The 18,945-nt window shown below is 41.0% G+C and overlaps 1 non-coding gene across 1 annotated transcript; it reads left to right on the plus strand.

Moving 5' to 3' along the window:
* The first annotated feature begins 323 nt into the window (after positions 1–323).
* Positions 324–400, plus strand: Trnas-cga (transfer RNA serine (anticodon CGA)). The gene has a single exon. It is a non-coding gene; the product is annotated as a tRNA-Ser (tRNA).
* The last annotated feature ends 18,545 nt before the right edge of the window (positions 401–18,945 follow it).

Consider the following 18,945-nt stretch of genomic DNA (forward strand, 5'->3'; position numbering starts at 1 on the left):
TGTGGGTACCGGACGTGAGTCGTGCTTCGGTAGCTCAGTTGGTAGAGCACTTGCCCGCGAAAGGCAAAGGTCCCGAGTTCGAGTCTCGGTCGGGCACACAGTTTTAATCTGCCAGGAAGTTTCATATCAGCGCACACTCCGCTGCAGAGTGAAAATCTCATTCTGGAAACATCCCCCAGGCTGTGGCTAAGCCATGTCTCCGCAGTATCCTTTCTTTCAGGAGTGCTAGTTCTGCAAGTTTCGCAGAAGAGCTTCTGAAAAGTTTGGAAGGTAGGAGACGGATACTGGCAGAAGTAAAGCTGTGGGTACCGGACGTGAGTCGTGCTTCGGTAGCTCAGTTGGTAGAGCACTTGCCCGCGAAAGGCAAAGGTCCCGAGTTCGAGTCTCGGTCGGGCACGCAGTTTTAATCTGCCAGGAAGTTTCATATCAGCGCACACTCCGCTGCAGAGTGAAAATCTCATTCTGGATTCATAAAGAGTATTTCAGAAGGAAATGAAGTATCTGGCCCAGAAGAACTATACTGCAAATTGTAATGTGTAATCTGTGGAGTGATATGCAGCATCTGGAATGGAAATGGAGAAACTGGAACAAGGTCTAGAGAGTACCTGCTACATGAACGAATTTGTGCCTTTAGTGGATTACAATTATTCATTAATGTTTATTAGCCCCGTTAAACATTAATTTCATTCACAAGGTGAGCCACAATTAGTTATCATTCGAAAATGCAATATATCAAGGTATAACCTAACGAAGAATGCTGAAATGACATGTTATTCAAACTGAAAACTAGTGCAAAAACTGGCCAGTAGGTGGCAAATCGGGCAACAGATGGCAAACCGGCGAACAGATGGCAATGGGACCGGACAGCAACACATCATGGACGCCGCTAGAGAATCGCGTATAAAATCAGCTGTAGTGAGACAGGGAGTCAGATGTCCCTGCAGTATTGGCATATTGAGTTTACAAGAAAAGGTACTGCTAGTTAAGATTCACCAACAAAATTAAGATCCCGCCACTGAAGATTTACTTCCCTATCTCCATAAAAGGGATATTTGAACTGCTAAAATTCTTGTGACAATTTCGGTGTAAAGAAAATGATCACAAAGTCCGAAGGAATGGAAAGTTTAGCAGGTTTACCTCCGCATGGCGAAGTCAACTCTCGAGAAGCACATCGCACCAGAATCCAACGCACTATTGTTTGGAGGGACTAAGGCGTATCCCCCGATCCAGCGTCATAATGAACTGTGAGCAACCGATTCTTTGACATACAGAGCAAATTGTGGAAGGTGATAGGTTGTCTACCGTACTGTGGATCGACGAAGCCCATCTCATGCTCCGTGGGTCTGTCAACACCCACAATTGCAGAATTTGAACTACCGAAAATCCTAGAACTGTCGTGGAAACCCAACTACGTGCGAGAAGGTCGCAGTGTGATGAGGATTTACCACAATAGTCGTGATTGGATCCTGTTTCTTCGATGATATGGGTGGTGCTGCTTTCCAGACTGTCTGCGTGGCGGGTGCAAGTCACGCTAATATTTTTCAGAAACGCATCATTCCCAGTCTGGTCTGGCTGATAAATGCTTGATGGAAGGTATAACTCTTATGGAGGACGGTGCTCCACCAAATAATGCTACACGTGTTGACAACTCTTGGGCACATCGTTTAGTGAGGACGGCGTACTTAGTTCTCACTTACTTTGTGCTTGGCTTTCCAGGTTCCCAGACTTCAAACAGTTCCAATATTGGTTGTCAGGTTACTGGGACCACGATCGTCCGAGCGTTTTAGGGATACTAAAGGACAGCATCCGACAGCAACTTTTCACCATACCTACTGACAAGCTGTACAGTGCTATTCACAACATCGTCCCGCCTCTACAGGTACTGTTGATGGCTGATGATTGACATGTAGAGGACTTTTTACGAAGAACATATACTTCGTTACCAACTGTTATGCTAATAATTGCCTTTGTATCATATTAGGCGCCATCTGTTGGTGATTTTGTACGCTTTTTTATTTTAAGTATGTGTGCCATTTCCATGTTTCTGCCTGCTATATCCCATGAAGTACTGAATTTTCCAATGCTTATTGACATTTATGTCACCTTGTATATTATTCTAAGTTATATATACATACTGTACAGTTCTATCTATGATACGAAGTAAATATGTTTCACACGAATATTAGGAAACTGAAAATGTTTAATATTCAGAAGATGTAAGACTGCACGATATTGAGAGATGAGAAAATCAGAATTTATTGAGAGATCTGTGTATGACACAGCGGTACGGAAGGTACCTTACAAGAGACGGAGCAGTTTTCTCGAAACAGTAATCGACTATCAACTATGAGTAAAATAGGGACACAAAACTCTTCATGATACGCATTTCTTCAAAAGCAACTTCTATTAATAATACCTGAACAACCACACAGGTGATTTGATAAGCTAAGTAATAGGATAATTCCTCAAAGAATATTTGTACAAAAAATGAAAAATGAACTACAAAAGTGGGTTCAGTTAAAGTGTAGCAGGAATACTGCTTCATACAGAGGATATTTATCCATTATTAAGGAACAGCGATTATGAAAACTCTAAACAGTAAGGAACAGAACGTAGAGAAATAACAAGCAACTGTAAAAAGCCTTGGTATTACAACATAACCGTTGTGGTTTATGTGCATAAGATAATGACAGCAGTGTGTAATTCGATACGATAAAGGGAACAATGTAATTCCATTCCTAATCTCATAGGTATTCCGAAAACTTTTGTGGTTAAAAATTCACTACGTAGGAACCTCTCGGAGGGAGACACTGTCACCCGTGTAAAAATTAATGAAGTGCAGGGATGGCTGTCAGATGCGGCAGACAGGCCGTCAACCCATTGTGGTCACAGGTGGAGCGGACTGATGGCCGAATTATCATGTATGCGGTGCCATGTCTACGTGTGTCTCAGGCGCAGCTACTTGCATTTCATATAACACAAATATATTAGTAACATGTTATATAGTAAATTGACCCAATTATAATATTTTTTATTTTGTCAGGTTAGTATAAATTAACGTTTATTGCTGACGACAGGTTTCGACAATTAAAACTGTCCTTTTCATATCTTGAAAAAATTTTCGGTTGTGATTGATTAACTCATGAGGGAACACGATTTATAATCAAGAAGTTTTGAAGGTCAGAAGATGACAGTCTGGGATGTCGAAACCCAACCTTAATAATTAATATTAAATAATGCCATCGTGGCTGTGAAAAGCTTTTTCCAGTTACAAATAGGCAACTCTATCAATTCTGCCAACTTGAATCTAGCCCTTATTATGAGATACACACACAGAAGTTAACTCTGACATCCATTACAAATTACAACAAAACGAATACTTAAATATTTTTTTAAATATAACCCGTTTTAAATTAGACTCAGTAGTATAAAATAATTTTTCTTAGCCTCATACAGGTTTATTACGCCATACAACATTTCTGAAAATTTATGGTTGTGAATTTTTAATTAATATGTAAATATTTATAAGTTTAAGAATGAGAAACGTGCAGCAGATAATATTTACGAAGCGTACTATTCATGTTTCGATATTGCAGTGCCTGTGTTGTTCAGAATTACGATGCAGTGTTCCTTCGGAGAAGCAGGAATTTAACTACACCGTAAATCTGACCACAATAGGCCCTGCAATTCAAATCTATTCTCCGACACTGGGAAAGTGATAATCCATTAAAATGTCTCTCCTGTACAGGAATATAGATAATACCTGGACTAGTACAGGCTGTAGACATGTGCTGCGAAATATTGAAGTTTGGGTCAGGCCGTTGTGCTTGCTTGGGAAGTATAATAATAAGGCGACCGCTCGCAATTAGCGAGAAATACGGATCGGAGTCCTGGAACGGCACAAACTTTAATTGTCGCCAGCTGTGGCTTATCAATATTTGCAACTGTGAATACATTTCATATGTTAATGCTTCAGTTACGTAATACATGAGCCACACGTTTTTCCTTATAAATTTTACAAGTACGTTAAAGAAAGAACTCTCAGCACCAAAATACACACATGAAGAAAAACTTTGCATCATCTCGGTTCCGAGAGTTCAGGAACCTGCACAGAAAACTGGAATAGTGATCTACATAGACATAATTTCCGTCCTTCTTACTGCTCAGGAAAAAAACACATTCCATGTTGTACCACCATGCCGCGAGAGCTTCAGAGGCAGTGGTCCAGACTGCTACACAAATCGGTACCTCTAATAGTACGTAGAACTTGCTCTTGCCTTAATGCTTGCGTATTTCCGTCGTGGCATACTATCCACAAGTTCATCAAGGCAATGTCGATCCAGATTGTCCTACTCCTCAACGGCGATTCGAGGTAGGGCCATCAGAGAGATTGGTGGGTCACGTTGTCCATAAACAGCCCTTTTCAGTATATCCCAGGCATGTTCAATGTGGTTCATCTCTGGAGTACATGCTGGCCACTCTAGTCGACCGATGTCGCCATCGTGAAGGAAGTGGTTCACAAGATGTGCAAGATGGGGCACGAATTGTCGTCCATGAAGACTAATGCCTCGCCAATATGTTGCCGATATGGTTGCACTACCTGTCGGAGGATGGCATTCAAGTACCGTACACCCGTTACGCCGCCTTCCATGACCACCAGCGGCGTATTTCGACCCCACTTAATGACGCCCCAAAACAGCAGGGAACCTCCACCATGCTGCACTCGCTGGACAGTGTGCCTAAGGCGTTCAGGCTGACCGAGTGGCCTCCAGACACGTCTCCGACGATTGTCTGGTTGAAGACATATGTGAAAGTCAACATGATGCCAATCATCCGCTCCATGTAGCATGTTGTTGGGCCCATCTCTACCGCGCTGCATGGTGTCGTGGTTGCAAAGATGGACCTCGCCATGGACGTCGGCAGTGTTGTTACGCATCATGCAGCGTACTGCGCACAGTTTGAGTCGTAGCACGACGTCCTGCGGCCGCACAAAAAACTTTATTCAACGTGGTGGCGTTGCTGTCAGTGTTCCTCCGAGCCATAATCCTTACGTAGGTGCCATCCACTGCATTCGTAGCCCTTGAGCTGTCTGCTCGAGGCATGTCATCGACAGTTACTGTCTCTCTGTACCTTCTGTATGTACGAACTACATCACTTTCATTCACTCCGAGACGCCTGGACACTTCCATTGTTGATCGTCCTTCCAGGCACAAAGTAACAATGCGGACGCGATCGAATCGCGGTATGAACCACCCAAGCATTGATGAACTAAACACAACGCCATCCATGTACTTCCTTCCCAGTGGAATGACTCGAACTGATGGGCTGTCGGACCCCCACAGTCTAATAGGCGTTGCTCACGCACGGTTGTTTACATCTTTGGGCGGGTTGACATCTCTGAACAGTCAAAGGGACTCATATCGAAAGACTTGCACCCGGCGAACGGTCTACCCGACTGCAGGTCCTAGTCACACGACGTTTACAATTAGTCAAATGCACTGTGTCTGTCATACAATATACACAATCAACTTCTGTCTTCAGTAGTTGGGGTGATGCCAAAAAAATTTTATGTGTGTGTATTTAAAGTCATGTAATGAAATGTCGCTAATACGTTACGTAAAGTTACAGAATCGTTAGAATAATTTCATGATTAATTTTCTAAAAAATGTGGTTCAAATCGGATATACAAATGCAGTGCAAAATATGAGGTAGTACAATTTCTAGGCTAAAAATAAAGACGAATGATGTGGTACTGGAATGTCTGCTGTGATATAGTTAGGCTTTCACTGCAAGAGCGAAGAGAAGGATCAAAGAAAGAGTATGTAAATAAGATTATTGAGGACTCCTTTTCCTACCTTTTACGCCACTCTTGAGTGGAACGTACCTACTGCTGTGTGTTGAGTAGTTAGGTTGGGGAAAACTTGAGTCTTTTAACTCCATGTATTGGTGTGCTTGTGAAAGATAGTGATAGTCTTACGTCCACTTTTAATTGTGTTCTCAGTTTCTTTAGTAAGATTTCCATTTCCTGCATTACAACAGCGAAACCTGCAGAAACAACTATCGTGATCGCTTTTTCCTCATTTTCTTCTTTGTCCTATACGTATGTGTAATAGTGAATCATGAGGTCCGTACCAGCTTTAGCGTTTGTAAGCAGTATCAGTGAAACATCAGTGACAATCAAAAATGAGGTTAGTTCTGGAGTCTTCCTCAGAGGGCCTCCATAGTCTAATTTTTACTTCCGATTTACTAACTTATTGTAAATGCTATGTCTTTGTATCAAAATGAAGAGATCTTCATGTACCATGCGGCTGAGTACTCTTGTTGGTCGCTTCTCTGATTCTGTACCTTTAGTTTGTGACATAACTGTGCTCAGTCAATTTTCGTTTCGAACAGACGTAATGTATTCGTACTTCCCCAGGCTGTCAGTTTCAGGCGCGCAGTAGCATCACTCGGCACGGCGATACATCCGTTGTTGTCACAAACTTGTCACAATTAAGCACGAGTTTGGTAGCACTGTCCCTAACGTCAGCGTCGTGATCACTCGCAAATTCTTAATTTTATCTAATATTTGTTACTGCAGAGCACTACTGACGTTTCAGAAGGTGTTACTCCATCATTACCCATTCCTCGAACTAAGAGAGATATTCCGTCACGAAATTTTTGTTCTAACTTACGGTTCCGAATACAACAATGCGTATTTGTGCGTGGCTGTCTCTTTTCGGAACAGGAGTATCAGTCTGGACGGTCTAATCAAGGCAAGCTACTTTGTCGCCGTCGGAGTAATCGAATATACGTGATGAGTGAACCACAGTAACAGGTATAGACAAAGACCTTCGCTTCTTTGTTGAGTAGCATGTTAGAAGTTAAGAAAAAGGCTTTTGGACTTGGAACGCAGTCCTCCAATATGGTAGATAAGTCTGGTTAAACACACTTCACCGACGGACCTTTCAGGATCCGAAGACAACGTTAAGAAGCAGATGACACGCCTAGCCTTCGAGGTGTCCAGCAAGATTTTCTTACCTGAGGTTTTGTAGAATGAAATTTCGTCAAAAAATCGAATTCTTCAGGAAAATTTTATGACATTAAAATTTTCTATGGGAAATAAAAATACCGAAGAGAAAGAAACAAAGAAAGCGTGTACTTCGATCTCTCCACTCTAGCACACAGAAAATGAATCTGTTGCCACTAGTTCACAATGTTCAATACAGACTGTAACAGGATTGGTGGTGAGTCGTCGTCAGTGGAACACTTATCTTAGGAAACACTATGATTCCATGCAATCTTTGCTGAACTGCGTAGAAAAGCTGAATGCCTGGACTTCCATGTAGTCAGACTGCGTCTATAGTTCTCATTGAAATAGTGAATAATAGAACTCAGTGTACTTAATAATTTTCACCACAATCATCATCACCTTCCTAGGACTAGGTGTCACTCATTCCGGTCCGCATGATCCACCAATCTCTTATGAGGTCCATCAGTTCTCTCTGTCCAGTAAGTTACATTTCGGCCAACGTAGAATCTATGATTCTATCATCATAGCCTTTCCACTTAATTCTACTGTCGTCTTTATAGTAATTAAGCGGAAAGATTTTTAAACCTGATCGTATGGTTTCATTTCTTATTTTAATCAGTTTATTACAGCCACTTAAATGTCTAACGAACTGAATTTCTGCTGCCTGTATACGTGATTTTTCTTTTTTAGTTACTCTCCAGGATTATTGCTGTTTGTACTTTATCTTCAGTTCCTTGTATAATTAACTGAATATCAGTATATGTCAGCGTACTGAACGGTAAGGCAGTCAATGATTTAATTTCAAACTTTATTTCAAAAAATGGTTCAAATGGCTCTGAGCAATATGGGACTCAACTGCTGTGGTCATTAGTCCCCTAGAACTTAGAACTACTTAAACCTAACTAACCTAAGGACATCACACACATCCATGCCCGAGGCAGGATTCGAACATGCGACCGTAGCAGTCGCACGGTTCCGGACTGCGCGCCTAGAACCGCGAGACCACCGCGGCCGGCTAACTTTATTTCATTTCTGCTCTTGATAACTAGGTCATTAATATACGAATTAAATAAAGTGGGGGGGGGGGAACCCTTAGAACGAACTGCTTTATTAGAAAATTTTACGAGATTTTCTAAGCTGAACATATAATTATTTTCCTATTTGCATACATGCTCTTCATGGCATTTATAATTTGTTCTGGAAAAGCTTTCGTTTCCTATATTTTCCACAAAATGGGTCTTTTTAGCTTATCAAAAGCTTTCCTATGATCAAGTAAGTGTTAAATATATTTCTAAGACCAATTCATGAAGTGTTTCAATAATTCGTCTTATTATATACATTATCGTTAATTAAAGTCTGTAACAATGATTTTCTTCTTAAATGATTTCATCAGCGATTGTTCATAATGTTTGATTAAGTATCTTCCCGTAAATTATATGTCCTGTATTTATTAAACCATATTTTTCTTTGTATTTCCTGTTGTTTTCTTTTCTTAGATATCAAAATACCTTTAGCTGTGTTCCATCCTTCAGGTATGGAACAGTTCTCCCAACACCTATTTAAAAGTAAGAAGAAGGAAAAATTCTTAAACGGTTCTTCCATATTTCATTAATTCTGCGTTAATTCCATCTAGACCATAAGGTTTTATATTTTACTCTCTCTTTGATCTACAGAGTCATATGCAGTTTCTATATTGTGACTTTCTTCACTATCTTCATCGTAACATAATCTTGTGCTTCGTGTATGGACGCACTTTGTGTTATTTTTATTGTTTCCAGTAGCATTCTGTCTTTTATTGATTGATTTATCAAGCTTAAATGCTATATTCAATTTTCTGTTAATGTCATGTTCTACATTAGAAATAAATCTTTAGCGACATTCTCTTTGGTAACTTTTAGTAAGTATTATGTTTTATTTGTTTTCTTTTTATATATTTTCCAGGCATAATTCGACCGTATTCGTAATTAGGAGCCTTAAGATTCTTGGTTTTCTTGAATATTGTTGGCTATTTATGTATTCCATATTTTTAAACCTCTTTTCCTGTTTGATACTTCAGTTTTCCTTAATATCTCATTAGCTATTTTCAACATTCCTGATTGGAATCTTCCCTGTACTTCTTTCATGTTGTCTTTAGTTTCAACAATTTTCTGTGTTTTTTTTTTTTTTTTTTAGTCTTTGTCGATATAAATTCGTTAACCTTCTTCCTGCAGAAGATGAACTTTAATTCCAAGTTTTGGTATTGGACTTCTGTAAATTTATTTGTTTCATCCCATGTTGCACATTTCCAGTCTTTGAAGTAAAAGGGAAGTGATCAGAGACTATATTTTACTTGTAGGTATATGAGAAACTCGGATTGAAGAGCCTAACTTTTTGTTAACTATCACGTTGTAAAATGTTGAGATTGAAAGTACAGCTTTCCTAGTGTATCTGTAAGTATACTTCTTTCTGAAAATGATATTTGTAGTTTTTAGGAAGTTGAATGTAGAAAAATCTATTAGTGTCTTGCTATTTTCATTACAAGTTATTTCACAAAATGTACTTATTGTACCTGCTATTGGTGGTTTTACAATTCTTGCATTTAAGCCTCCTAATATTAACGACTGATCAGTCTTACAATGCTTACTTCCTTCGTTCTCAGCCCTTCCTATAATATTTCAGAACTTCCTCATTTTCCTTCTTCAGGTGTATATACTCCAATGACGCACATACGTCCTGTATCTACTCTAAATCCAGCAAATACTATTCTTTCATTTATACAATCATTGAAATCTGCCTTTCTTTCCTATATTCCAAGATTGCTTACTGGAATCCTAGATTTTTGCATTTGTTCGTCTCTACTGCAACTTTAGGTGTAATTATTTAAATATTTCGTCCCAGGCCAAATTTTTTTTTTGTTTCTGTTATTATATTAATGGTTGATGATGATGATGAAGTCCCATACTCGGGAACAGAGCGTAGGGGACGATGCGGGAGATCTGCACCGCCGTACTACTTAAGGTCCTAGTGGAGGTTGTTTGCCATTGCGTTCATCCGGCCGTAATGGGGATAAACGATGATGATAAAGACGACTTAACAATACCCGGTCATCTCGAGGAAGGTGAAAATCCCTGACCCCGCTGGGAACCGAAACCGGGACCTCATGCTCGGAAAGCGAATACGCTACCGCGATACCACGAGCGGCGGACACATTAGTGGTTACACATCTGTGTTTCGAGTCTACTATAAGCTCTTCTTCCTTCGTACAAAACCTTTCTCAAATGTTCTAGCTATCTACACATAAAGTACCTATAATACAAACTTTTTTTCCTTTATTATGGCCTTGTCATCGAATCTGAGAATTACCTGACTTCTTTCGTACACTTCTATGAGTTATAATTTTTTTTTAATATCGATGGGTAGCCATTCCATCGCAAATCTCCTCCTTGGGGGGACCGGGTTGTAAACAACAGTACCTTCACCTAACAAGATTACAGAGAAGGGTTTAACAGATACACCTCAATTATCTTCTGTGATAATTAAACGTAGGCAGAAAGAGATGACTTACTGAAGAGAGTGCGTAGTCCGACGTTGCCTCGTCGATCGTTGCAGTCTTCACAATAACGCCGGGAAGGGTCTCTCGCAGGGTGCTGTCGCTCAGACCAGGTGACCAAGATGTTTCTGTCGCTTCTCGGGCTTCTCCTTTCTCATTCGAGCTCGCAGGCAGCTATGGCGGAGTTAGCATATAATTATTGATAAAAATCTGGTTTTTACAATAGTAGAAGGAAGAGGTCTCACAACTGAAGAGATGGTTATGCTTGTTGCTAGAGTTCAGATTAAACCGAGAAAAATCATGTCAATAAATACCCATAGACAGCTCTTTTACAGAAATGTTGTGAAGTAAGTTTAAGTTCATGTACTGGCAGAAAATGCTGGAACCATGTGGACCGCCACATTCCAAAGGTGATTCTACTGCTACAAAGTTCTACTACAGCTGCAATCAGTGCCCTTTTCTGCAAGAGTTGCAACATCAATGGCATTGCTAGAATGATATTGCCATATTAAGAAACTTAGTTACAGCCTGCAGTATTTAGCTAAGTTGAGGTTTATGTAGGCAATATATTGACTTTACAGGCGACAAAATACTAAAAGTATCTTATATTATTTGTAAGTGACGTGGAATTTATCTCGAGGAGGACACAGCCAGAGTGGATTTGTTACTGTCGTGCAGCTTCAACAACCTCCAAGAGATAGAAGAGAATGATAGAAAAATGGTTGTCTTGGAAGAACAATGCTACACAATTAACAAAGGACAGGTTCAGATCGCACTCAACGGGCAGTTTGTTAATTTCACAGTTCATAGATCAGATCTGCGATAAGTGCTTTTCTTTGGAACGTGCCAGCTGAACATAGGTACAGCATACACTAGAAAATCCTGAGCACCTACTCACTCCATTGCAGTCAATCAAATAACTTCTTGAAGCAGTCACCGAGACGTGTTAATCTCCACCCGATATAATACTTCAACTAACTAGGTCTGCTCTCTACAGATTCTGAGTTTGTGATGATCTCAAAGTTGTTCGTGTTGTGACGACACATCCGTTGCGAAACAAACAACCTTGATGGTTCAAATGGCTCTGAGCTCTATGGGACTCAACATCTGTGGTCATCAGTCCCCTAGAACTTTGAACTACTTAAACCTAACTAACCTAAGGACAGCACACAACACCCAGCTATCACGAGGCAGAGAAAATCCCTGACCCCGCTGGGAATCGAACCCGGGCGTGGGAAGCGAGAACGGTACAGCATGACCACGAGATGCGGGCGCTATGCTGTGAAATATGCTACTATGTCAACAGTACTTCGCAATTATTCTAATTTGAGTACAAAATTAGGTACTAAATTAACGCTATTGTCCAATTTCGTAGTCACCGTAACCTGAAAAATCGTTCATAGAAACAAGAAATTTTATAAAAAAATTTTAATTTTAATAGATATCCCGTTTTGTCAGTAAGCTGCCTCAGTTACATGAGACCTCTGGTAGCACTTGTAGCAGATCAGAAGCGTAAATTTAAAGAGCAAGGCTAGTTTACAGTTATTAAGTTATTATTTTACTGTTCTGTAAAATTTTACACCTGGCTATACACAGGCCCACTATGTACACTGTTCTAAGACCCAGGATGAGATACTTGCTGTTCTTAATCAGCTGTAAATTGTCCTGCCTACTTTCAAATGATTGAAAGTTGCTGTGAATGTTATGGGGGAGCTAAAGAAAGTTATGTGCCAGAGATACCAAATATACTTAAAGTACTAACTAACATGTCCTGCTGCACTATCTCTTCTGCAGGAAATACGGAATCATCATTGGAAACCAGATGGCTGTGAATGGAATGTAACTGGGAGGACTTTCCGTCCTATAAAGGGGAGACAGGGCAGGAGAGTACTCAGTATGTCACACCCATCCCCCTCACCAACAAACTCGATGTACACTGTTCCACAGAAACCGAGAATGAGCCAGAGAGATTCACTTCGTCTGTTACGAACCGTGCTTTGGGGGCAAACACAAAAGGGAGGAGGCTGTTGATTTTTCAGATTCACGAAGAATAGCGGCACCCCTTAAGAATATGGCAGTAGGGAATGTGAAGGACTACTATGTGAAAGTACGTATGGCTGAGGCATCGTTTAACATGCAGAAAAGGTTATCCCGGCAGCCACTGAGATAATTGAGTTATAACTGCATTCGTATATCGACCACCAGATTCACCTCCTGATATAGTGGACAGCTTTCCAGAGAACTTTGGTTTGCCTGTACGCAAGTTTCTCAATCATGCTGTTATCACTGGAGGTGACATTAATTACACAAAAGACAAGTGGTATAGTTACAGGTTTGTTAGTGGTGTGCGTGACTAGACATCTTGCGAAACATTACTAAGTGCCTTCTGTGGAATCTCCTTACAGCAGTTCAAAACGCCACTCAGGATGCCAATACATTTGATCGAATGCCAGAAAATATATCTGACATCTTTGAGGACGTCCAGATCGAATTTGGTATCAGTGACCATCAGACAACTGTAGCAACAATAATTACGAACCGAAAATCTCTTCTATAAAAATCAACATTAATTCTGCAAACACTGTTCTTGCGAAACTAATTTTGATCTGTTCGTTCTGAGATCCACAGTGCTGTAGACAACTGCGCTCAGTTTGAAGCCTTGTTCCTTGACTTTACGAACGCATCTGACACCGTTCCACATTGACGTTTAGACAAAAATACGAAACCGCATGTTAACAATGGGACTCGTTTTGAGACAAGATTCAGGGTTTACTTGTATGTATAACACTAAATGTCACTGTTAACGGGAAGAAATCGAAAAACGTAAATATAATTTCAGAAGGACAAAAAAAAAAAGTTTCAAATGGCTCTGAGCACTATGGGACTTAACATCTATGGTCATCAGTCCCCTAGACTTGAGAACTACTTTAAACTAACTAACCTAAGGACAACACACAACACGCAGCCATCACGAGGCAGAGAAAATCCCTGACCCCGCCTGGAATCGAACCCGTGAACCCGGGCACGGGAAGCTAGAACGCTACCGCACGACCACGAGATGCGGGCTCAGGAGCACCACAGGGAAGATGAATTACCTATCTGAACACGTCAGAAGTTCTTTAAGACTGCTCGCAGATGATACGGCTGGTTATAAATAAGTAGCAACACAAGAAGACAGTATCGTTGTGCAAATTGACCTGCAAAAATTCAGTGAATGAGCAGGCTATGTCAGTGGACCCGAAGGTAAATAAATGTGACACATTGAACATACATAGGAAACGAAATCGATCGCTGTAAAAGAACACAATAGATAACAAATTCCTGGGAAATGTATCACGTAAACTGTCTAGGAGTACTTATTCAGAGTGAACTCAAGTGGAAAGACCACATATATTAGGAAAAGCAGACACTCAACAGGTGCTCATACGAAGAATCTTAAAGAAATGAAACCCACCCACTCAGGAAGTGACTGTTATGGAGCTGCTTATTCGACCCGATTCTTTAGTACTCTTAATCAGTATGGGATCCTTACGATGTAGGGGTGACAGAAGAAATACTGAAGATCCAGCGAGAAGTTGGAGCTAACACATAGGTTCATCGACTATCATTCTTCCCACGCATGTGGAACAGTGAACGGGCAATCAGTTAGATGTACGAGATGTACCATCCACCACACACCGTCAGGTGGCTTCAGGAGTATGATGTAGATGTAGATTTAGGTTACTGAAGTACAAGGTAACCTAAAACAAGTAAACAGATTTGTATGCTCGGTAAACTAGGTAAAAAGGCGGTAGTGTCACATTTAAACGTGAAACTTGGAATTCTTACATCATGATAGGTGGATGTATATGAACTCTTCTTATGTCGAAACGAATAATTGACCATGCACTAGATAAATATGCATCCAGTGGGATAATTCATGTTCTGGGACCCTCCGTGGCATACAGTCACTGTAAAGGAACTTGTAAAGTAAGAGGTGAAGTAAAGCGCAGGGCTATGAATAAAGATCGGCAAGTGATATGTGTTTGTCGTATGTAAATATTGTTAGCGGCACCAATGTTAGTGCCCCGTTACTCACGGACGAGACGGGAACTGAAACCGAGCGTAGCTACGCAGTTCAGAAATCCCTAACTTCATTAGGAAATTTACCTGTACAAAGGAAATCTAAAGGGAAATGGCAAATTTAATTCTCTAACCACCGAATACTGAATGATATGAATGTTAGTCTAAATAATTGAAACTCAACGTAACCACCATTTTCGTGATGGATTCCGTGTCAGATTAAATACTAAATTTGTGGCTGAATTAGACCTTTTCTTAGCTATAAATTTTAGGGGATCCCTGAAACAGAAAACTGTACCTGGAAGTTGAAGGAAAGGAGATGCCCGACTCGTCTACATGGAGAGTATCAGAAGTGATCCACAACACTATCGTTCAGTCTCCATGACTCCGATCTGTAGATTCTTATAACATACTCTCAGCTCTTACCCAATCAGGTATCTTGAATAGAAAGATTTTCCTCGTGCTAATCAGCATGGATTCCAAAACCTTCGGTCATGCTAAACGCTACTTGCATTTTTCAAACAAGATATACTGAAAGCCTTGGATCGTGGCAGTGAGGTAGATACAGTATCTAAGGAAAGCATATGATTCAGTAGCACATCTGCGTTTCTTATAAAATGCTGAACGTCTTACTGGGCTCATGACTTTTTGAAAGGGCGAATGTAGCAAGTTACCGTGGATGAAGAGCCATCGACAGATGCAGAAGTAACTCCAGGTGTGTACAAGACAAGTGTATCGGGATCCTTGCTGTTCGTGTTGTAAAATAACGACCTTCCGGATAGCAGTAATCATAGACTCATATGTTTCGCTGATGATGCAGTTCCCTATTGAGAAATTGAGTCTAAATGATGATAGACCAATACTATGTGATAAGTCTTCAAAATGGCACAAATGTTGATAACTCGTTTTGGACATTCGGAAGTGTGAAGTTGTTCACATCACAAAACGTAGCATTGTACGACAATAAAATCTGTGTGTCACAGCAGGACTCGATCAGCTGACACAAATACCTAGATGTAACACTTGTAGTGATAAGAAATTGAATAATAGCGTAGACAAGTCGTAGGTAAAGCGGGAGACCATCTGATTGCTCAAAAATCACTAAAACGGCGCATCATAGTATAACCTATTATTAAAGCATGTGTGAGCAGTAGAAAGTGGGACAAACAGGGGATACTAAATATATACAGCAACGTCCAGCATGAGTCTTCAAATGTTTGTTTGACTCGTGGCAGAGTGGCCCAGGGATGATGAAGAAACTGAACATGAGGACTCTTGAAGGTAGGCGTATATTATTTCGAGTACACATACATATTTCCGAGAAACCCTGCTTATTATGTTTAAGGATCGTCTTTGAATGGTGTGTCTAGAAACATACGAGTACTACCCCTTAGTACGTTCCCCGCAGGGATCGTGAGGGCAGGATATTAGATCAATTACAGCGCGCACGTAGGCGTTCAAACTATCGTTCTTCTCTAGCTACATTCGTGAATGGAACGTGGGAAAACCCTCTGCTACAGTGAAACGTACGCTGTGCCATGCACCTCACACAGATTTGCAGAGTACAGACGTACATACTGACTGTCGCGGTTATAAACTCTACCTGTAACTGTACAACCTGAAACACCGCATCCGTTGTAGACTGATACCTAAAGTAGGTCAAGATTTATTCTCTGTAGAATACATCCGCTCTGTTTTAATCGAATGAGCAGCGTGATCAAATTTAATTTGATTCCAAATATGTATCTGGTGGATATAAAGTGTGTTACAAAAAGGTACGGTCATACTTTCAGGAAACATTCCTCACACACAAAGAAAGGAAATATGTTATGTGGACATGCGTCCGGAAAGGCTTACTTTCCATGTTAGAGCTCATTTTATTACTTCTCTTCAAATAACATTAACCATGGAATGGAAACACACAGCAACAGAACGCACCAGCGTGGCTTCAAACACTTTGTTACAGGAAATGTTCAAAATGTCCTCCGTTATAGAGGATACATGCATCCACCCTCCGTCGCATGGAATCCCTGATACGCTGATGCAGCCTTGGAGAATGGCGTATTGTATCGCAACCGTCCACAATACGATCACGAAGAATACCTACATTTGGTACCGGGGCTGCGTAGACAAGAGCTTTGAAATGCCCCAATAAATGAATGTCAAGAGGGTTGAGGTCAGAGAGCGTGGAGGCCATGGAATTGGTCCGCCTCTACCAATCCATAGGTCACCGAATCTGTTGTTGACAAGCGTACGAACACTTCGACTGAAATATGCAGGAGCTCCATCGTGCATGAACCACATGTTGTGTCGTACTTGTAAAGGCACATGTTCTAACAACATAGGTAGAGTATCCCGAATGAAATCATGATAACGTGCTCCATGGAGCGTAGGTGGAATAACATGGGGCCCAATCAAGACATCACCAACAATGCCTGCCCAAACGTTCAAAGAAAATCTGTGTTGATGGCGTGATTACGCAATTACGTGCGGATTCTCGTCAGCCCACACATGTTGATTTTGAAAATTTACAATATGATCACGTTGGAATGAAGTCTCATCCGCAAAGAGAATATTTTCACTGAAATGTGGATTGACAGATTGTTGGATGAACCATTCACAGAAGTGTAACCGTGGAGGCCAATCAGCTGCTGATAGTGCCTGCACACGCTGTACATGGTACGAAAACAACTAGTTCTGCCGTAGCACTCTCCATACAGCTATGTGGTCAACGTTACCTTGTACAGCAGCAACTTCTCTGACGCTGACATTAGGGTGATCGTCAACTGCACAAAGAATTGCCTCGTCCATTGCAAGTGTCCTCGTCTTTCTAGGTCTTCCCCAGTCGCGGGTCATAGGCTGAAATGTTCCATGCTCCCTAAGACGCCGATCAATTACTTCGAACGTCTTCCTGTAGGAACACGTTCGTTCTGGAAATCTGTCTCGATTCAAACGTACCGCGCCACGGCTATTGCCCCGTGCTAATCCTTACATCAAATTGGCATCTGCCAACTTCGCATTTGTAAACATTGCACTGACTGCAAAACCACGTTCGTGATGAACACTAACTTGTTGATGCTACGTACTGATGTGCTTGATGCTAGTATTGTAGAGCAATGAGTCGCATGTCAACACAAACACCGAAGTCAACATAACGTTCCTTCAATTGGACGAACTGGCGGTTAATGGAGGAAGTACAGTATATACTGACAAAACTAAAATGAGCTCTAACATGGACATTAAGCCTTTCGGACACATGTCCACATAACATGTTTTCTTTATTTGTGTGTGAGCATTGTTTCCTGAAAGTTTCGCCGTACCTTTTTGCAACACCGTGTACATTGCTGGATCTTTGCTTTAAGTTTTACGGAGTCTGCGCAACCAGTACAAGAAACGGTTGAGCCACGGTATGCTGCTGGGTTTGTGGCATTACAGTTGCTGTGGTGGACAAGGAAAATGCGCGAAAAGGAAGTGAATTTTTATTGGGGACAGAAGTAGTTAATACCTTTGAACCGATATGTAATGGTTTAATAAGGTATGTAGAACATACCAGCAACATGTTAGATCTTCAATGACGCAATAATTAACATATGCACATAGACTTCGTATAGCTAAAAATGGAAGTCAGTACACTATAAAGACAATAACTGAAGTCGTGTTTCGGTCAGGTGTAAGCCATTTGCGTTAACTCCACGTATCGCTATTATGTACAGGTATATTAGTTACAAGATTTTGCCAAACTGTCCATGTGTTACCGTGAAGCTGTCCGTGTGTTATCGTGAAACCGTCCACTTCGTTCATTGCAACTGACCTTGCACCTAATCCCATCATGTAATTCCCATTACTTTACTCTTAGCTGTACTTTGAAAATGTTCATTGATTAGATCATTTTTCATCACTTGTACTAAATCTTTTATACGCATTCCATATACGTAGTCCAGTCACATCATTGTGACCATTGTCTATGTTCGACGTCACCATGTAATAATCACTGACGGAAGGCAGATGGCGGCGCTAGCAGAGGAGAAAGTATGAGTAGGGCGTGGGGGGAGGGGGGGGGGGGCGCGAGGGTAGGAGGACGGGGAAACAGGAGTAGTCGTTGTTGTCATGAGGAAACGGAGCGATTTATCTGACTTCCAAAAGAACATAATGATTGGCTTTTCGGCCAAGGACGCAAGCATTTCCGAAACGGCTAAGTTTGTAAACTGCTCACGTGTCTCTGTGGTAATAGTAAACCCTGTACAGCAAAATGGCGCTCTCCAAAACCTCTGCTGAGGCAACTGTGGCGTAACACTAGCCAGAGATGAGGGGAATGACCACTGGCTGCCTACATGTGTAGTGG

The sequence above is a fragment of the Schistocerca gregaria genome, chromosome 3 (genome assembly GCF_023897955.1).
Source record: "Schistocerca gregaria isolate iqSchGreg1 chromosome 3, iqSchGreg1.2, whole genome shotgun sequence".
Taxonomy (NCBI): Eukaryota; Metazoa; Arthropoda; class Insecta; order Orthoptera; family Acrididae; genus Schistocerca; species Schistocerca gregaria.